The sequence below is a fragment of the Cupressus sempervirens genome, chromosome 11 (assembly GCF_028749045.1).
Source record: "Cupressus sempervirens isolate cs-2001-9-10 chromosome 11, ASM2874904v1, whole genome shotgun sequence".
NCBI classification, from domain to species: domain Eukaryota; kingdom Viridiplantae; phylum Streptophyta; class Pinopsida; order Cupressales; family Cupressaceae; genus Cupressus; species Cupressus sempervirens.
In genome coordinates, this window is record NC_143128.1 from 811,155,416 (window position 1) to 811,173,894 (window position 18,479).

The 18,479-nt window shown below is 33.6% G+C and overlaps 1 pseudogene; it reads left to right on the forward strand.

Moving 5' to 3' along the window:
• Positions 1-7,870, forward strand: part of LOC149532034 (DNA (cytosine-5)-methyltransferase 1A-like) — a 139,514-nt pseudogene extending 131,644 nt beyond the window's left edge.
• Positions 7,871-18,479: the final 10,609 nt, after the last annotated feature.

An 18,479-nucleotide genomic window follows, 5' to 3' on the forward strand; every position in this document is an offset into this window, starting at 1 on the left:
TAGGCTCACCAATCACTGGATCAAAGTTATAACTTGCTGAATAGGGGTACGAATCAATATGGATACCTTAGCCTTAACAAAACAATGCAAACTGGGTTTTTAATCATGTTAGCAGACTGATCAAATGGATTCGTTATGATCCCAAAATTGGAACATATGAAGAATCTGACCCCTAGAACACAGTGAAAAAGGAATTTCAACATTTTGGTCAACTGGTCAAAATTTATAACATGTCAAATAGGGCTTCCCAGAAATGTATGCAATTTGCAAATGTGTGAAAATAGTAAATGACCAACTTTGAGGGGTTCAAAACCTAGTCAAACGGATTCAAAATGACTTGAAAAATGAAAGATAGGTTCTCTATTATGGACACTAAACATCCTCAAAGAGGTGGGTCATGAAATTTTTTTGGGTAAAAGATATTCAAATGCAAATTGGGCCTCTGATCGCTATTTGGCACTTGGGCAGAATTGCAAATTTTGACATTAGCTCAAAATGGGACTTCGCAGAATGGTTCAAAATGTCAATTTAACTTCATAGAACACATAGAAACACTAAATGAAAGGTGTTAGAAACATTAAACACCTCTTAGGCCTCAAACTGACAACCAGGTACAATCTCATTTAAAAGCATTTATAGGGCTCAAAATCTCAATGGTACTTAAAATTGACCTTGCAATTTTTAGTCCCAATAGTGGCTCTGTCTAGGGATACATGTCCCTTACGGGCATAGCAAGAATTCAGATCTTTGGGAGAAGCAAACCACACACTTGAACTTCAAAACTTCTCTTGAACAACTTTTATTGAAAGTAAGAAATCTACTCCTATGTACAAGCGATGGCGCCAGGCCACCAAAAAGTTTCATAACTTCTTACCTCTGTCAAAAACCTGATTCTCATTTACATCTCCCTGAGGTAAGCTGAAAATCTCATTATCATTTGTTTCACCCAACATATCAACATTTGCAATCAAATCAATAGGCAAAACAAAACTACCGTCATCATCTTCATAGTGCATATAAAAATCATACATATTTTCTACACCTTGCTCACTATGAAAATATGGATCAGCATGACCATAACAATTGATATCAAACTGAAACTGATCACTACTGACTGAATCATGGATTCTTTCAACTAGAAACACAAAGTGCTCATTTTCAACTTCATTCAGCAAGTTACATGGAGCAGATTATAACTCACCTTGTGCCTCCGTAAATGAAGAGTATGTGAAATCTGATCGTTCCCTACTTGCAACCATGTTACTCATCAAATTAGATTTATCCTTTGCTGAAACCTCTTCACATTCAAACAACTGATTAGTCACTAAAATTGAAAACTCATTCTGAAAGTACTGATCCAAACTATGTTGATCACTATCATCTTCTTCATCAAACTGAAAGTTAGAATACACCTTGAACTTATCTTCACAAGACCTATCAGCATATAAAGAAAATCTATAATTGGATTGACAACACTCACTATTTTCCACTTCAACATATGAAACATCAAAACAATGTTCAGCAAGATCAGCATAAAAAGAATCTAAAACAACCTTAGCCTTCCCTTCATTAACATTCTCTACATCCAAAAAATCAACATGTGCAAAGACATTTGATGTACTGTCATCTACACCTCCAAAATCTAACAAAGATTGTTCAGATTCTACCTCTTTTTCTACGTCAAACTTTGGGGAATTGATTTGACTGAATGAGAAAGTATTATGAGAGAACATATGAAGATCCTTAGAGATATTTACGTGCTTTTCAAACTCACGAGCCAAAAAAATAGAGATTTCATCAGAACTCAAGAAGACTACCTCACAAATCTTCTCCTGGCTATGGTTGTCATCTGGATAACATGAAGAACTTACAACAGGAAGATCATTAGTGTAACAATCTGGAAAATTAGAATTATTACAACATTCTTTCGTATCATGGCAATCACTAGATCTACTATTGTTACAACTTTCTTCAACTTCATATGTATTGTAACAAAATGTATCTTCTCTTTTATATCTATATTTTTCATGCTGATTGTTGTTACCTGATTCATTAACTTTTGAATCCACCTCTTCACATTTGGAAGACATATTATCTTGCTCTTCAGATTCATTGTATTCATTACTACCTTGACTTTCTGCACACTCATTATCATCAAGAGACATAACATGAAATCTATAATCATCATCTTCCATCTCCTAAATGAATCTTTCAATTTGTAAAGACCTTTGTAATCTTACAAGTGCTGGCCAATTGATTGAATTGGGTACTAGAACATCAAGGAAAACACTAGGCAGTGAAGATTCCACAAGTCTACAATGAAAAGGCATCTTAGTGATTACTAACTTAAGCCTTAAATAACATTGTTCGACACTTAAACCTTGAGTACTGCCTACTTCAATTCTTATAAGACTGACAATCCTTTTGTAGACTAGTCTATTCAATATAGCAATGTTATTATTCACAATTTTCAAACTCTCAAAATTTGGCAAACTAATCTCAGATCTAAGATTTGACTGCATTATAAAACAAAATTTCTACCTCTTCTTTTTAGTGCTGAAAATCACTTAATAGAGGCAACTTCTTTAAACACTTGACTTCCATGAAAAGAAACATGAAAATCAAAATACCTTAAGTGCTGATGCTAAACCTCGGTCTGTTGATTTGGCATAGGTGCAAGAGTGAAAATCCTTTACACCACTGATCAAACTTTGTAGAGCCGCCACCTCCTTTCAAGAGGATAAAGAGATCACTGCTATGATCTACTTTTTACATTTCAATTTCTTTATAACAACAGATTTCAAACAACACTTTAAAACTTATCAAGAATTTAGAATTCCTTTCCAAGAAACTATCAACAATTTTAGATCTGCCCGTACAAATGAAAGTCCTTCAAAATTTTGCAATGAAATCAACTAGGAACAACAGGTACAGAGATTTGAGAGTCGCCACTCACACCTTCTGAGAAATAAAACATAATTTGTCACTTGACAAATCTCAACCAGAACTTCAATGTAGGAAAAACTTGCAGATCATTACCATCTTGAAAAGAAAATATACTTTATAAATCAATTCTTGACTCTGAAACTTTCTCAACAACACTTGTAAAAACTGAACTGATTGAAGATAAACCTATGATAGTCATAGACCACAATTTTCATCCAGTTTTACAACATACTTTCCATTCATTAATAAAGCTTAACTGGGGAACATTAAACTTCAGCAAGGAAAATAAGAAATGCCTCTCGCTATAGATTTGCTATATCCAATCTATTTCATGGCAGAGATTTTTGTTCTTTCTATATGCAACTCCCCAGCATAGTCACCATTTTGTTGGTGTTTGAAAATGTTACTCATTTCCAATTACCTTAATGGCTCTACAAAACCTAGGTAGGTGGACCTACAGATTCAGTGTATGCTTTGATAACTGGTACCATATAAAGAATCCGTAGGTCCACCTGCCTAGGTTTTGCAGAGCCTGAAGAAGAAGAAGGGTGATTCCTTATAGTTGGCCTGGTGTCTGAATGGGCATGTTGAAAATGGGAGTTAGCTACCCCTAGATTTGTTTTGTTCCCATCAGGGTAATTGGAAATGAGTAACATTTTCAAACACCAACATACCCTATGAAAGGTCTTCCCTATTAAAGGCTTACAAAGGCTATTAAATATTACCATGTTAAAGGATTTCACCACCCTACTAAAAGTGTACCTTGTTAGAGGACTTTAACTTACAATAAAGTAAGTACCCTGTTAAAGGGTTTACAAAAGACTGTTAAGACTACTCTATTAAGAGATTTTCTTTGTATCACATGTTAAAATAATTCAACACCATGATCCTTTAGTTAGCATTTTGTTGCTAGATATCAGATCTCCTCTTTCCAAGTATATCCTTGATCCTCTTGATCATATATGTATCCTTTGTCCTTTCACTACTTTCACTAGTACATTTGACCCCATTTTTAGACCAAAATTTTTGACCATCTATTAAAATGGGGTAAAATTGGTTGGAATAGGCAAGGAAATTTTTTTTTTTTTCAAATTCATGCCTTTGTTGGTCAAAATTTCAACCAACATGTATTTCACCCTAAGTGTTGGTCAAAATTTTGACCAACATGGGCTTCATGATGTTAAAATACAAAAAGTTCTATTTCACACGCACAAATACAAACACGCCAAGGAAAATGGAAATGCATCAAAGTTCTATTTCATGCACATGAATACGAACACACTAGGGAAAATGGAAATGCATCTCTTCTATGAGGAAGTGAGGGCATCTGTGCAGTAACTTATGCAACAATAGAAGTCACTAGTTCGTATCCTGGGGGAAGTGGCTACCTGTGCTGCTTTTGTTGATTTCAGGGGCATTAGAGATTCCCTGGAGTGTAGGAGCCAAGAAGGGTTGTATGCCTCCTTGGTTGGGTTGGGTTAGGGGCCCTTGAGGCTTCGATCGAGTAGAAGAAGTTGAACTGTCACTCTGTTCCCAGGGTAATCTATTTGCGGTTGAGTGTGCTCACTTCACCATCTCTTTTATTGACTCTCTCTCCAATGAGCCTCTATCTCCTCCCATCCACCCCAACCAGCCGGTGTAGATATTAAGTAAGTCTCAAATTTGGATTGAAAAGAACATATTAAATACATGAATAGACACATTTTTTAACCAACAATGGCTCACTTTGAAAATTTTGATTATTCTCTTGCTTTTTTCAAAAGACTACGATGTGTATTCTTTTCACACCATTTAAATTTGTAGTGGTTTTGATGATTTCCAGTTCTCTTGGAATCAAATCCTTAAATTTTTTTGTTTGTGGAGGGTTTCTATGTGTTGCATATAAGGGTTGGTTCTTTGAGAATCATGATTTTTCTGCTTTGTTTTTTTTATTGAGAATGCTATTTTTGTCAAAGAGTAACTCTTCTTTGCATATCTTAGGATTCTCTTTGGGGAAAGCATATCTAAAGTTCTAATCTGTGCAACTATGAGGAGTTCCCTGTGAGAAGGCCATGGCTTCTTGGAGAAAACATGGAGTGAGATTAATCAGCCCTTGGTTTTTTGGCATGACTGAGTTCTACTTCTAGTAGTGAAAAACTCTTTGTTTGCAAGCAGACGGTTGATGGAAAGGAGCTAGGTTCTTGAATTTTCTTCTTTTTCAATGGAAAGAAGCACTCATAGGGGCCTTAGAAAAGTAACATAAGTTGACCCAATGAGATACTTGAACACATACACAATAATATCTCTCTGGGTGGGAGAGGAATCTTGGGTCTGCTATTTTAAATTAATGTATTCTTTAACAAGTTTTGAGTAATATAAGACACACTTCATTATTTAACTCAAGTAATAGATTTTCCTAAATGATGCATTCATACATTTTTCCCTTAATACATAAGCCCTTCATGTGAGAACAAGGGAGAAATTTTACAGCTGGAAGGATTGTGTGAAATACTTGGCATCAAGCAAGGATTTTGACAGTGTATAGGATATGGGCTAAAAGAGACCTAGAAAGAAAGTTGGTAAAAACCAAGCTAATGTGGTCGAGGTTCAAGATGAAGGTGAACCTAAACCAGCTAGAAAACACCCCAAACAAGCAGCCACTATGATGAATTACAAGGAAAAGACACTTCGTCTAAATGTGAAAGATTCAATCATTGAAGCCAAGGAGGAAACAACTGTGGAAGAGGAGGAGCTTGCCATTAGTTTAATAGTGAATGAACAACACCAAGAAGAAATGCCTCCACAATGATGGTTGATAGATTTTATAATCCATGATTCTCAAGGTGCCTCTTAGCCAATAGAAATAGTGTATGCTATGGATCTTTATATTTTCAGATTAATTTTGCAAAAGGAAGGTTTATTGGATAAATCAAAAGGGGTTCATTGTGAGGGGTTTGGAGTTATGCAAACATGGTCCATAACAGGATATGAAAATGGATCTCCTGTTATATGGCTTCAAACTGGGGTAGCAGAGTATGTGTGTGTAAAGCCTGTTGGCTCTTATAAGAAGTTCTTCAGTATTCTAAATGAAAAAGAAATGCTTTGTGTTGAGGTATACAAGGCTCTTTCCAAGCCTGATGGAGGTAATCCTGAACTAGGATTGGATGAATTGGTGGCGCATGTTGCATGATCTATGTCTTCTAAAAAGAGTTTTTAGGGAAGCTTTCATGGGAGAGATTTCATACTTTCTTAGGGAGATTTAATTGTAAAATAGTTAACTAGTTTGGACAGCAATTCTAAAGAAGGTGATCAAATTTTTACTGGTTTGCCTGCTCTTATAGCTCTAGAGCAAGAGTGTCTTTAATCAAAACATATGAGGCTTGTTGGTATACAAATTAAAGAAAGTTCTACTAGTACTACTATTGGTGCTTCATCTGTCTATGACGAGGATGAGAAGCTTGCAAGATTGATGCAAGAGGAGAATGATTGGATGGTTGCAAGACCAAGTCAAAAGTCTCAAGGCAAGAAGAAGTTCTACATCAAAATCAATGAAGATGAAATTGTAAATGATTATCCATTTCTTGCATATAATAAGGCCATTGAAGATGAAATCGATGAATATCTTTTTTATGATGATTCATGTATATTAGATCCTGAAGATCTACCTCATAGGATGTTGGATGAATAGTCTTTATACAATTCCAATTCCAGGCTTGTTCCCTTGGAACTTCTTCCAATGCTTGGTGGTACTAAGATAGATACTGTAGTATTTGGCTCAGGTGTCATGACAAAAGATGATGGTAGCAGCTATTGCTTGGATGCTGACTCTGGAGGGGGTAAAAATTCTCAAGATAATGAGTTGCATGGGATTCACATATATTTAAGTGCTATCAAGGAATGAATGATAGAATTTGGAGCAAATATGCTCTTCATATCAATACACACTAATGGTGCTTGGTATAGGCTTGGGAAGCCTTCTAAGAAATATTTACCATGATATAAACCCATTTTAAAAACTGCCAGGCTTGCAATCAAAATAATTGTATTGTTGAAGGAGCAGAGTCATGCCTTAAAACTTTGTTTCTCTGATGTGATTAGGAAGTTGGCAAGCCTAGATAAAACTAAGCCATTTTTTATCTCACCCAATTTGGATGCTATAGAAAGGTATGTTTTTGTTCATGGTCATATCATTTTGTAGCAGTTTATCGAGTATCCAGATTAATGCATACAAAGGAATTCCTTTGTGACAAGCCTTTCTATAAAGATGGAACAAAAACATCATACAAAATTGTCTTTCAAAAAAAAGGGAGTCATAGTCAAAGAAAAGAATTTGAATCCTAGGGCTAATGCATGGCCTAAAACTATTAGAAAACAAGAAATGCATGCAACTACTACAAAGTTGATAAGTCACATCGGGAGTGAGTACTACTCAATTTCTGTGTCTGATGAAATAAAGGATGAAAATGGTGAGAATGATGAGAAAGATGAGGAAGAATAGGCTTAGGAAGATAGTGAGGATGAGGAAGAGACTAATTTTATTGTGGTGGACAAAACTGAACTCTCCCCTATCTTTAGAATAGGGAGAGGTAGATTGAGTAGAAAAGATATAAAATGGGTAGGCCAATCTATTGGTAAGACATCATCTGGAGAACCCCTATATAAGATGGTTTCTTTTGATGGAGATATTGCTATGGGAAGTGTAGTTCTAATGTATTAAAAAGGTCAGGACCAGCACTCGGAGGATCTTCCCACTATTCTTTTTGTTGAATACATGTATGAGAAATCTAATGGGACAAAAATAATTCATGGAAGAGTCCTTCAGAGAGGCAATGAAACTTTGTTAGGAAATTTTGCTAATCCTCGTGAAGTCTTTTTGACTCATCAATGCCTTCAAGTTGAACCGAGTGAGACTCTATCATGTTCCCAACACTTTTTCCTTTCTTGATAGTCTGCAATGCAGGGCTTCTTGCTATTCTCCATTCTTTCTTGGCAAGATTATGCTATTGGCATTTCCATTCAGCTTTATGACTAGATTGATGGAACAAATGGTGCTAGCAAAATGTTTAGAAGAACTTTGCAAAGAAATTTTAGACTTGACTGTCATACATGCAAAAACAACTCAGAACAATTTAGCTTTTCTGAGATACAAAATTAATCTGTGCACAGAAAAATATCTAAAGATGGATGGATGACAAAAATTACCTTCTAACAAGTGATTTCCTTTTTTGTTACTTAAAAAATTAGAAAACTCTTCTTCAGTGGAAGAACCGAAAGTTTCACATTGAATGATATCCTTCCCCAATGTGTTTTTTCCTTCCAATATGCAGCTTATCCATAAAGGAATTTAACAAGAATCTTGCAGTTTGTAATGCTAAGGACACACCAAGAAAATTCATTAGTTCATTGTAGTAGATAAAGTAAGTGATCACAATGAGTTAGAAAATCACTCTAGAGAGTTAATGGATTGATAAAAAATTAAGAGAGACCGGCTGCAAAAAACAATTGGCCACATACATCAAGTTGTTCAAGTAGAGGATAGTGTTTCTGCATGGAGCATCCCAGCTACTATTTAGGAATATTGTAATTTGAATAGAACAATTACTTATTTACTAAGTCAATTAGTTGTAATGATTTTTTTTTCTTTTTTACTAAAAATGGATTGATTTGATATCAGATCAATGCAACTTCTAACCTAGTTTTGTTTGGATCTAGTAATTAATACGAAGTCCTCCATAGTGCTTTACAATGGTTGAAAAGGTTATTTCTTATGAATGAATTAACAAATTTATAACCTATCAACAAATGTGGTTGAATGTTGTAGGCAACAAATTTGGATTTTGATGAACACAAAGGACGAATAGTTATTGGGAGGGTAAACTTTGGTACTATTCACAGAGGTATGGAGATAAAGGTAAAGGATATTTTAGATATATAGAAAGATACGATAAATTTGATGCCACAGTTAACCCTTATATTAGATATATTACAACAAATGTGGTGTTCAGATGTGGCATAGTAGTGTTGTATATGATTGGTTGAAGATCATGTTAGAAAATTTATTTGCATGACATTTCATATGGACTCTGGGAAAATTTTATAGTCAATATTATGCAAGTAAAAACAGAAGATCCTTGCAATGAAACAAATAAAATTCCCAAATTGAATATAAGAAATCTCAATACTAGAGTAATTGTAAATCTACAGACTAGGCTACATGCTGGCTACTCTTTTTTAGCCTTTTTATTGCAAAAGGTGAACATTATAATTTATAATCTATTCCATATAAACTATTCTTAAAACATATTTTCCACTACTACACTTTGGCTTCTAGGGTCTATTCTGTATGAGTAATGTATTATGCTGTACTTTTTTGTTAAGGTTTTTTTACTTGATTTCCTATTCAATCATTTGTTTCTTAAAATTACATCTTTCAACAATCTCTTTAAATCTTAGTTTTAATGGATGCTTACAAAGAAGCTTTTCTTGTTACCTAATTATGACTTTTAGTAATTCATTTTTAACTTCCAAGTGAAGCTCAAAAGAAAGAAAGGATTTTATATTCCTATTTCATATCAAAATTGTTTTGTAAATTGATGTAGCTATTTTCATTGAATAGAAATGTTACTTGAATGCTATGAATGGGTCAAATGGACAAACTAGGGCCATATATGTTATGCTAAGAAAAATTGGATGGTGGTAATAACCCTAGTTGTATTATGAATATTTTAGAAATATTTTCACAAATGTCAAAGTATATGTGAAGTTGAAGATATTTGCTGAGATAATATTTCTTTTCTTACCGTTTACATTTATTTTACCTTTCTAATGCTATTTTCCTACTGGTGTAACATTATTTTCTCTATTGATCTAATTTTTAAGAGGTCTTAATCAGGTATTTAAGTTACAAATTTAATTTTAGCTCTTCTTAATTGAAACTTCTACAGGTGTATTCATCAGATGAAAAATTTAGGTTGGGTAAAGTCAATGAATTGTTTGCGTATGAGAATTTTACAAAAGTTCCAACTGAAATGGTCAAAGTTGGAGATATTTGTTCTATCTATGGTATAAATGATGTCCTTGTCCATATATATGTTCCTCTATTCATCCTTTAAATATCCCTAATTTGCATTCCTAATCTTGTCCATCGTGAAGCATTTCTTTTGAGTAATTTTCAAGGTAATACTGAAATGTATAGTTTTTGGTTTTTTTGGTTATGTACTATGATCAATACAGATTGGTGAAACTTTGGTAGATAAAGTTAATGGCTCAAGTTTTCTTGAAATTAAAATTGAACAACCTACTATGAAAATGGCATTTGCAATCAACACTTCGCAATTTTTTGGGCATGAGGTTTTCTCCTTGATTAAGTCAAATAGTGTTTATGTACTTATCACAGACACTTCTATTGATCAAGCTAATTCATTTTTTCTTTGAACAATTTTTTAGGGGAAACATGTGACAAACAGAAAAATTAAGGAACATCTTTATCGTGAACTTGAGAGGAATTTGGCAATGAAAGTTGAAGATGGGGAAACAACTGATACATTCATTGTTAGTGGGAGGGGTACATTGCATATAACAATACTAATTGAGAACATGTAGGTGTATATGGATTTTTATTTTCTCCAAGCTGGATATGGTTAATTAATATAATATGTTCTTTTGCAAGCTACAACACATTTATAATTATGGAGCTAGTTTCTTATCACTGTACAACTATTTATCTTGAAAATCTTACAATCCAAAGGAACCTTTGACAATTATTTTAACATTTTGATCTTGTAGGCGGAGGGAAGGATTTGAGTTTATGGTAGGCCCACCTAAAGTTATAAACAAAAAAGTTAACGATGAATTTTTTGAACCCTATGAGGTACAATAATATCTTCATCATCCTGGATTTCTATTGATGATTGTGGAATCTTATAAAGAGTAAAATGATGAAAAGATGATGATAGTATATACTATATGCATTTGCAATATCAAACATTAATTCTCATATGTTAGAAATAATGAAATGTAGATTGCTATTGTTGAAGTACTAGAAACATATGTGGGTGCTATTGTGGAGCTCCTGGGAAAATGTCGTGGGCAGATGCTTGATGTCCAAGCCACAAGGTATGTCCTTTATCACATTTGGTTATCTTGAGTATATACAATTTTTTGTAAATATTCTACATATGAACAACATGAAGTAGATATTTATAATCAGCTAACTCTAGGTTGTCTTTAGCCCATCATTTTTTTTGTACTATTTTACATTGATTTTCCTATAGTGACATTTCTACTTATCTATTTTTATTTTGAGATGCTCTAGGATGTATAAGACCTTTGATTTCACTTTGATTTTCCTTTTGAATGCTTACTATAATTTTTTGTTCAACAACTTGATGTCTCCATTTTGACTATGCACTATATTATGCTTTCGAACACAACTTTTTGTCAGCTCTTACAGTCCTTCAAGATATTGCTTGTGCCCCATCAGGTGTTTGAATAAAGTCTTTTTTGAGAACAAGATGTAATAGCCACAACTTGATACCTTGATTCATAGAAACCTAGTAGACACTAGCTAAGTGTCTGTCAGAAGAATAAAATAGGTTACAAATATGGGTTTGCAACCCTGGAGCCTGTGAGACAAGATGACTCTAATTTAAAGAGAAATTGGTAACTCTCTTGCATACACGGGGAATGCATGTTTGCCTCAACCAGTATGAGCATTCTACCATGTAAATTAGAATATGATTAATAAATTATTTTTTATTAATATTAGTATCTTGTATCCTTCTAAGCTTTTCCCTCACAAAAACATGTTTTGGTGTTTTCCATGGAAATGGTCATAATCATACTTATTTGGATAGTTTCTCATCAACAATCTTGTATACTATCAGTAGTTTTATACAAGTAACAAGAAAAACAATGTTGAATCTCACTCCATACTAGTAATAATAATAATATTAGAAGCAAGCACACAAAATTATAAGGTCAAAGTTAGAAATTGGAATTAATTTTATTTGGTCCTATAGTTTCTCACACATTTTTGCACCCTAGATAGCTTTTTGACTAGAATTTTGGTTGTCCCTTGTTTTAGTTTGAGTGGATTATACTATCATTTTTTGGTCTTCTTCCTATTTTTTGGACCAAGTTGACCCTCTTTGCATGTGGTTTTACTTTCAACTTCATTCCTTGTGTTGGAGAGTTCATCGTTCTTAACAAAGCATATTCTTAGATTGCCTTGCAAAGAATAGAATTTCTCTTAATATCTTTAAAATGGATCATCAAAAATGATTCAACACTAATTCTCCAACATGATGTTATAGAATGATGCATTGGCAAGGCACAACAATGCGAAAAAATCTTCAGTAATGTTTTATGTTTCTGTCATTTCCTTTGACACTTAACAAATTATATATCTGCAGTGCTTCTAACAAGAGTAGGCAACAAATGATGATAACAACAATAGGCAACAAATGATGATACCAACAATAGGAAACAAATGATGATAATGGAAATTTAAGTGCATCCACCAAGGACATGCTTGTTTAACATGCTTGTTAAACCATCCTAGTAAAAATTTAAGTGCATCCATGGGTATTAATTTTTTTGTTAGAACTGTTTAAGGAAAAATATCATTTAAGAATACTATGGGGGTTGACATATCCTATGGTTTTATATGACAGGTTGTAGATCATCATAGTTTTGACACCAAAACTTTATATCAAAGTATTTGCAACTTGGTAGATGAAAAGGCTCTAGATGTAAAGACACTTAACCAGTGAGGATTGACCATACCTTCTTAATTATATGTTTTAGTGCACTGCATTTTATGGTATGATTTCTTTATTGTTAGATCTTGACAGAGTTTCATGGGTTCACAAGGGAGCATTTATAAATATCAATGGGTGGTACAAGTGACTGTTGAAATTTTTCAAAGGAATCACAAGAATGAATTACTAGATGTTCTAGAGATTGATGTAGATCATGTATATAAAGACTTATTTTATCTAGTTTTCATGAAAAAGTAAAAGTAGCAAGGGCACTTAGAGTTATTTTGGAGTACTACCTAAATATTTAGGAGCTTATAGTGTAATAAATAGACCATTCAATTTTCTAGTTTTAAAGATTTATTTTTTGAACAAATATATGTGATTCCTTCAAATTTTATGGAATTTCCTACTCATCTTATAAAATTGATTGTAGTGTCTTGAATGTCTGCTAAGTTGGACCTTTTTTGAATGTTATGTAGATAGTAGATTGAAGAAAAGATAGAACTTCTTCTGGGTCAACACCCAAGGTAGTAGTAAAGACATCGTTGCACAAGGAGAATGTAAGCATAAGGCTAAGGATAGTAACAATTTCTTGCAGTCCATAACATTTAATTAGAACATGTAAAAAGTGTAGTAAAGGATTAGTCCCTTGTATAGAGTGTAGTAAAGGATTAGTCCCTTGTACACAGTGTAGTCCCTTGTTTGTAGTCCATAACATTTAAATTTTGTATCAACATTTCAGATGATATTTCATAATCTATCTTCTACAGAACAATTCTTATGGTTTAAGTTTTTCAGCATCAATTTGTAATTTTGGTCGAAAATATCTATATATCTTTTCTTGCTAGATAGGGTTGCTTAGTTTTTATGTAAATGTCTTTGCTTTTGCATCTTGGACTTAAATTCACCACCAATTCTCTTTATACTGGAGTGGGGGTGGCTGTATTGGCCTTGTTTGTTTAGCTTTTGGGCTCTTCTATTCAAAAGAGGATCTTTGCTGGAGGTTTTGGAACAATATTGTTGACTCTAGTTGGTCATGAGGTAATTAATATTACTTTATTCTACCATCAAAAGGGGCTCCACCTCAGCTATGGTGTATTGTTAATAGTTTCTTCAAGTGTTTGATGTTGTAATGTGTGCTTTGAGTTTTAGACTTTAGTTTATACCTGCCAACAATAGGACTAAATTGCTTCAAAATGTCTTTTAGACTCCCACGGGGTAGATGTTACACATCCACACCGTAGAGAAGATTCCAGTCCATCAATAGTGGCAATAGGTTTTCAATATAGATTATTGTTTGCTACTATTCTAGTTCCCACAATTCATATAAAAAATATTGTTGACTCTAGTTTGTCGTGAGGTAATTAATATTACTTTATTTTGCCATCAGAAGGGGCTCCATCTCAGCTATGGTGTATTGTTAATAGTTTCTTCAAGTGTTTGATGTTGTAATGCGTGCTTTGAGTTTTAGACTTTAGTTTATAGCTGCCAACAATAGGACTACTTTTCTTCACAATGTCTTTTAGACTCCCATTGGGTAGATGTTACACATCCACACCCTAGAGAAGATTCTAGTCCATCAATAGCGGTAATAGGTTTTCAATATAGATCATTGTTTGATACTATTCTAGTTCAAACAATTCATATTAAAAATGCTTATCTTAATATTTTGGGTTTGGTGCAAATGTTAGGTGGTTACATCTCAAGACTGGCTTGAAGTCACAAAGTATGTAGGCCTAGTTTGTGCTCAGGTGCATTGGCAAGAGCTCATTCAAGATTTGTATAAAATCTAGCTAGATCTAGTACGAGGAATTGTTACTGGAGGAATGATAAAGTAGACATCTCTAGAAGCAGTACATGGTCAATGCTCAGGTATAACTCAAACCATTCCATTCTCATAGATTTTACTCTTGGGCTTAAAAGTACTATTTTGTCATTTTAAGTAATGGATAGATGTGAAATTGTTATGCTTTGAGTATAAATAAAATCAAAGATTGTTTGGTAATCTATTTAATGGTAATGGTTGCCTATCAATATTCCCACAGACCCTGCAAAGAATATGCCAATTGCCTATAGTCATACACATAGATCGAGAATTGGATGAAAAAATGTAATAGTAGTACCCTTAATACAAGGAGAGCAAAAATTGAAAATAGACTTTGATCCAATGATAGGTGGTTTGCAAACCACTTGTCAAGATGGATTGGTTATTCATGTGATAAATGTTCCCCAGTTCTTCAGAGTACCTTTGTGGACATTATCATTTTGTGCTAGTTCTATTGTAGTCATCTGCTCAACTTGTGTTCCTAGCCACTCCATATCTTCCATCTCCTTCTCTACATGTGCCCAAAATTCTATGCTGTTAAGCTTGAAAGCATTTTGAATAGAGGCAAGTTGAGTTCATTATTTGTTGATAGATCCTCTGAGATCATCAATGACAGGTAATAGTGGCATCTTGACAAGGCATGATGTTTCCCTTTCTCCTTCTTTCTAGCTATTTGATCAGTACCAATAGTCCTATATATAGATTGAGAATTGGTTGATAACACATAATAGCCATAATACAAAGATAAACAGAAGACAAATTAAAATCAACAAAGAGTGGGTGGTAAACCACTATTCAGTAAGAATTGGTCATGCATGCCCTGGACACAGCCCAAAAATTCTAGTTGTCTTTATGGAGATTATCGTCAGTTGTCTTTAAAGTTTATGAAGCCAAATTCTTCATTTAGGGAGCCTTGAAGATACATGATGATGGATGTCCACATTCTCTTTGGTATTTTTTTAGTTAGCAGGTTAATTTTACAATTTAGATATTTTGGATTGTAAAAATCAGATTTCATTCTTTCAGTATTTGTGTCCATTGATGGAAATTCAACTATTAAATTCTTTAATGTAAAAGAGACATTTTTCTTTGACTTGAACTATGTGATGCAGATTTAGAAATGTTTTATTGGCTGGAAACCATTTAATCAATTGGATATCACTAGATGAGTTGTTTTAGCACCTAAATGTTTTGAGGGGATAGTAGATTTTCATTTCTCGCTTTCAATGTAATGGCGAATTGGCATTAAATATCTGTTTGGCATGAGATTTTTGACATTGTGGATTAGCTTTGATGGAATTGATCATTGCATTTAATAAAAAATGATATCAACTTTTCAAGGACAAGTCTTCATAATTATTAATGAAGTAAACAATGTTTGAATTGCCAAAGTTGAACTTTGATATAGAATTTGCTGCTTATTACGTACATTGGTCATTTTCAAACACCAAAAGAAGTGCTTGAACCAAGCCTCATTAATGTGTGAGTGGAAATTCAGGATCCTAATGGATTGTTCAAAATGCTGATCCTGATGGTATCTATAGACCATTCAATTGAACTATGTATTTTTTGTAGCCTTCCTCTCGGAGGAGGATTTACTTGAACTATTCCTTTAGGATTCCACATTTTGCATGCATGTCTACCAAGGTAGTTGCAACTTAAACAAATATATTCTCTCAATATATCTATTTTGTGCATATCCAACAACCATGGCTTTTGATGACTACATTATGTTTAGGCATCCTGTCAAACAATTCACATGATTTATCTATGCTTCCATTTGCAAGCATGTCTCCCAAGGAAAATGCTACTACTTCATCTACACTGTCTAAAAAAATCCTTTATGCTTTGATGGATGCCTATTGCTTATCCCAAAGCTCTCATTCAATAGTTATGAGATGATCAATCGAGAGGAAAAAGTTGAGAGCTTAGAGTGACACAATTTTCAGCTGATCATATGAAATGAAATGGGCTTGCGAGTAGAAAGAAACTAGAAAGACATTGTGTATAGATGAAGGCATGAAATGGATGGTTTTTGAGCTATTAGTATAAACACTCAGCATTTAGTACATATCATCATTAGAGATCAAATGGGTGTGTGGGATTATACGCATAGTGAATATTAAAGGAGGGAATCGAACCCTCCCTAAGGCTCATAGTTGTTGAGGTCCAATTTAGTAATGGGCCTTCCTATGAAATTTTTGTCTAAAACCTTTCTAATGAGATAATGTGTTATGAGCTCTTCATCAGTGGGATGGAACATGAATCCAAGAGGTATTTGTGCATCACCCATATCATGACTGTAACTAAAGTTAAAGCCTTAGAACTTTAGATCCTTTTGTTCCTCATAAAGAAAATATAGGATAGAGGTTGTCTATACATCTCTCTGGAATAAATCAGATTGCTCAATTTTACTTGCTGCTATCTTAGAATATGGTGAAGGATGGAAGATTCATTATTTCTTATGATACTACAGTGAAAGCACATTTTGGTATACTACCTCAATATGCCAAAAATGATCTTTAGATGAGATGGTTTGAGCTACCAAACTACTACATCTTTCATAATGTTCATGTTAAGACACAAGCATAATATTTTAGTATTTTTTTGATAACTTATAGACCATTTTTCCTTAAGTTTCCTTCAAGACTCATTTTTCCTCACATTTTATAATGTTATATTTAATAAAATTACATTTTTCTCTTTTACAACTAGTAGCGGATAAGTTCGTATTACTATTATTAGTTTTATGATCATCTTACATAGGTTGGTCAATCACTCTAAAAACAAGTTGAGATATCTCTTAGGAGTCTTATATATCTATGATTTTGTCTCAATTTCTAGTTGATCTTATTACGTTGGATACAAGGTTGATTGGGAAATATCTAATCCTACTTTATGATTGAAAATGCATGTAGAAAATAGTGTTATGTGTATGGTACTACACTAGATTTAGTAGCTAAGGTCAAGGGACTCGCAAAGTTTGATCTTCAAGAAAAACCTGAGGTGGGAAAGTTTTAGATTGAAGTTGGAGGCAATGTGCTAGGGGTTTTTGACTTTGGACCTAGAAGATTTGGTTCTGAGGCAATATTTATACCCAAGGATTTTGGGTTAGATCTGGAGGAGGACGATGGTTACTTGATCTATTTTTTTCATAATGACAACACTGGGTATGGTTCTAGCTTACACTTAGTTTTTTTGAGTCCTGAGTTATCTTATATTTTTCTCTAGAGATGATAAGAAAAAACTTATATTTATGTGAAGGCTATTGTCTCTCAAATACATGATGAATAGGTTGTCTAGTACATGCCACTATTTCGAGAGATATAGTCTTTAACAAAATGGCTCAGAATAATAACAATACCATAGCCAAAACTGAAACTAGGATCAGAATAAATCATATTATTTACTATTAATCACTATATTAGTAGGTGACATGTCAGGAAAAAATTGATTATGTTAGAGAAATCAACATTTATGAGATGATCAATCAAGAGGAAACAGTTGAGAGGTTAGAGTGACACAATTTTTAGATGATCAAAATGGACGTGCAAGTAGAAGGAAACTAGAAAGACATTGTGTACAGATGAAGGCATGAAATGGATGGTTTTGGAGGACTCAACATAGACACTCAGCATTCAATACATATCATCATTCAAGATCAAATGGGTGTGTGGGATTATACACACAATGAACAATAAAGGAGGGAATTGAGCAACACATTGTTTTCAACCAACCCATTGGTCAAAATTTTGACCAAATTTTGACAACCAGGTTTTGGTCAAAATTTTGATGATAATTTTTTTGACCAATGTGTTGGTCGAATTTGGTCAAATTTTGGTAGAAAACTAGGTCAAAATTTTGACCAATAAAGGTCAAAAAATGAGCCCAAATGTACTAGTGTTTTATCTATTCTATCTAACATATTTTGTAATTCATATCTCTACCATAAAATCCATTGTCTTCAT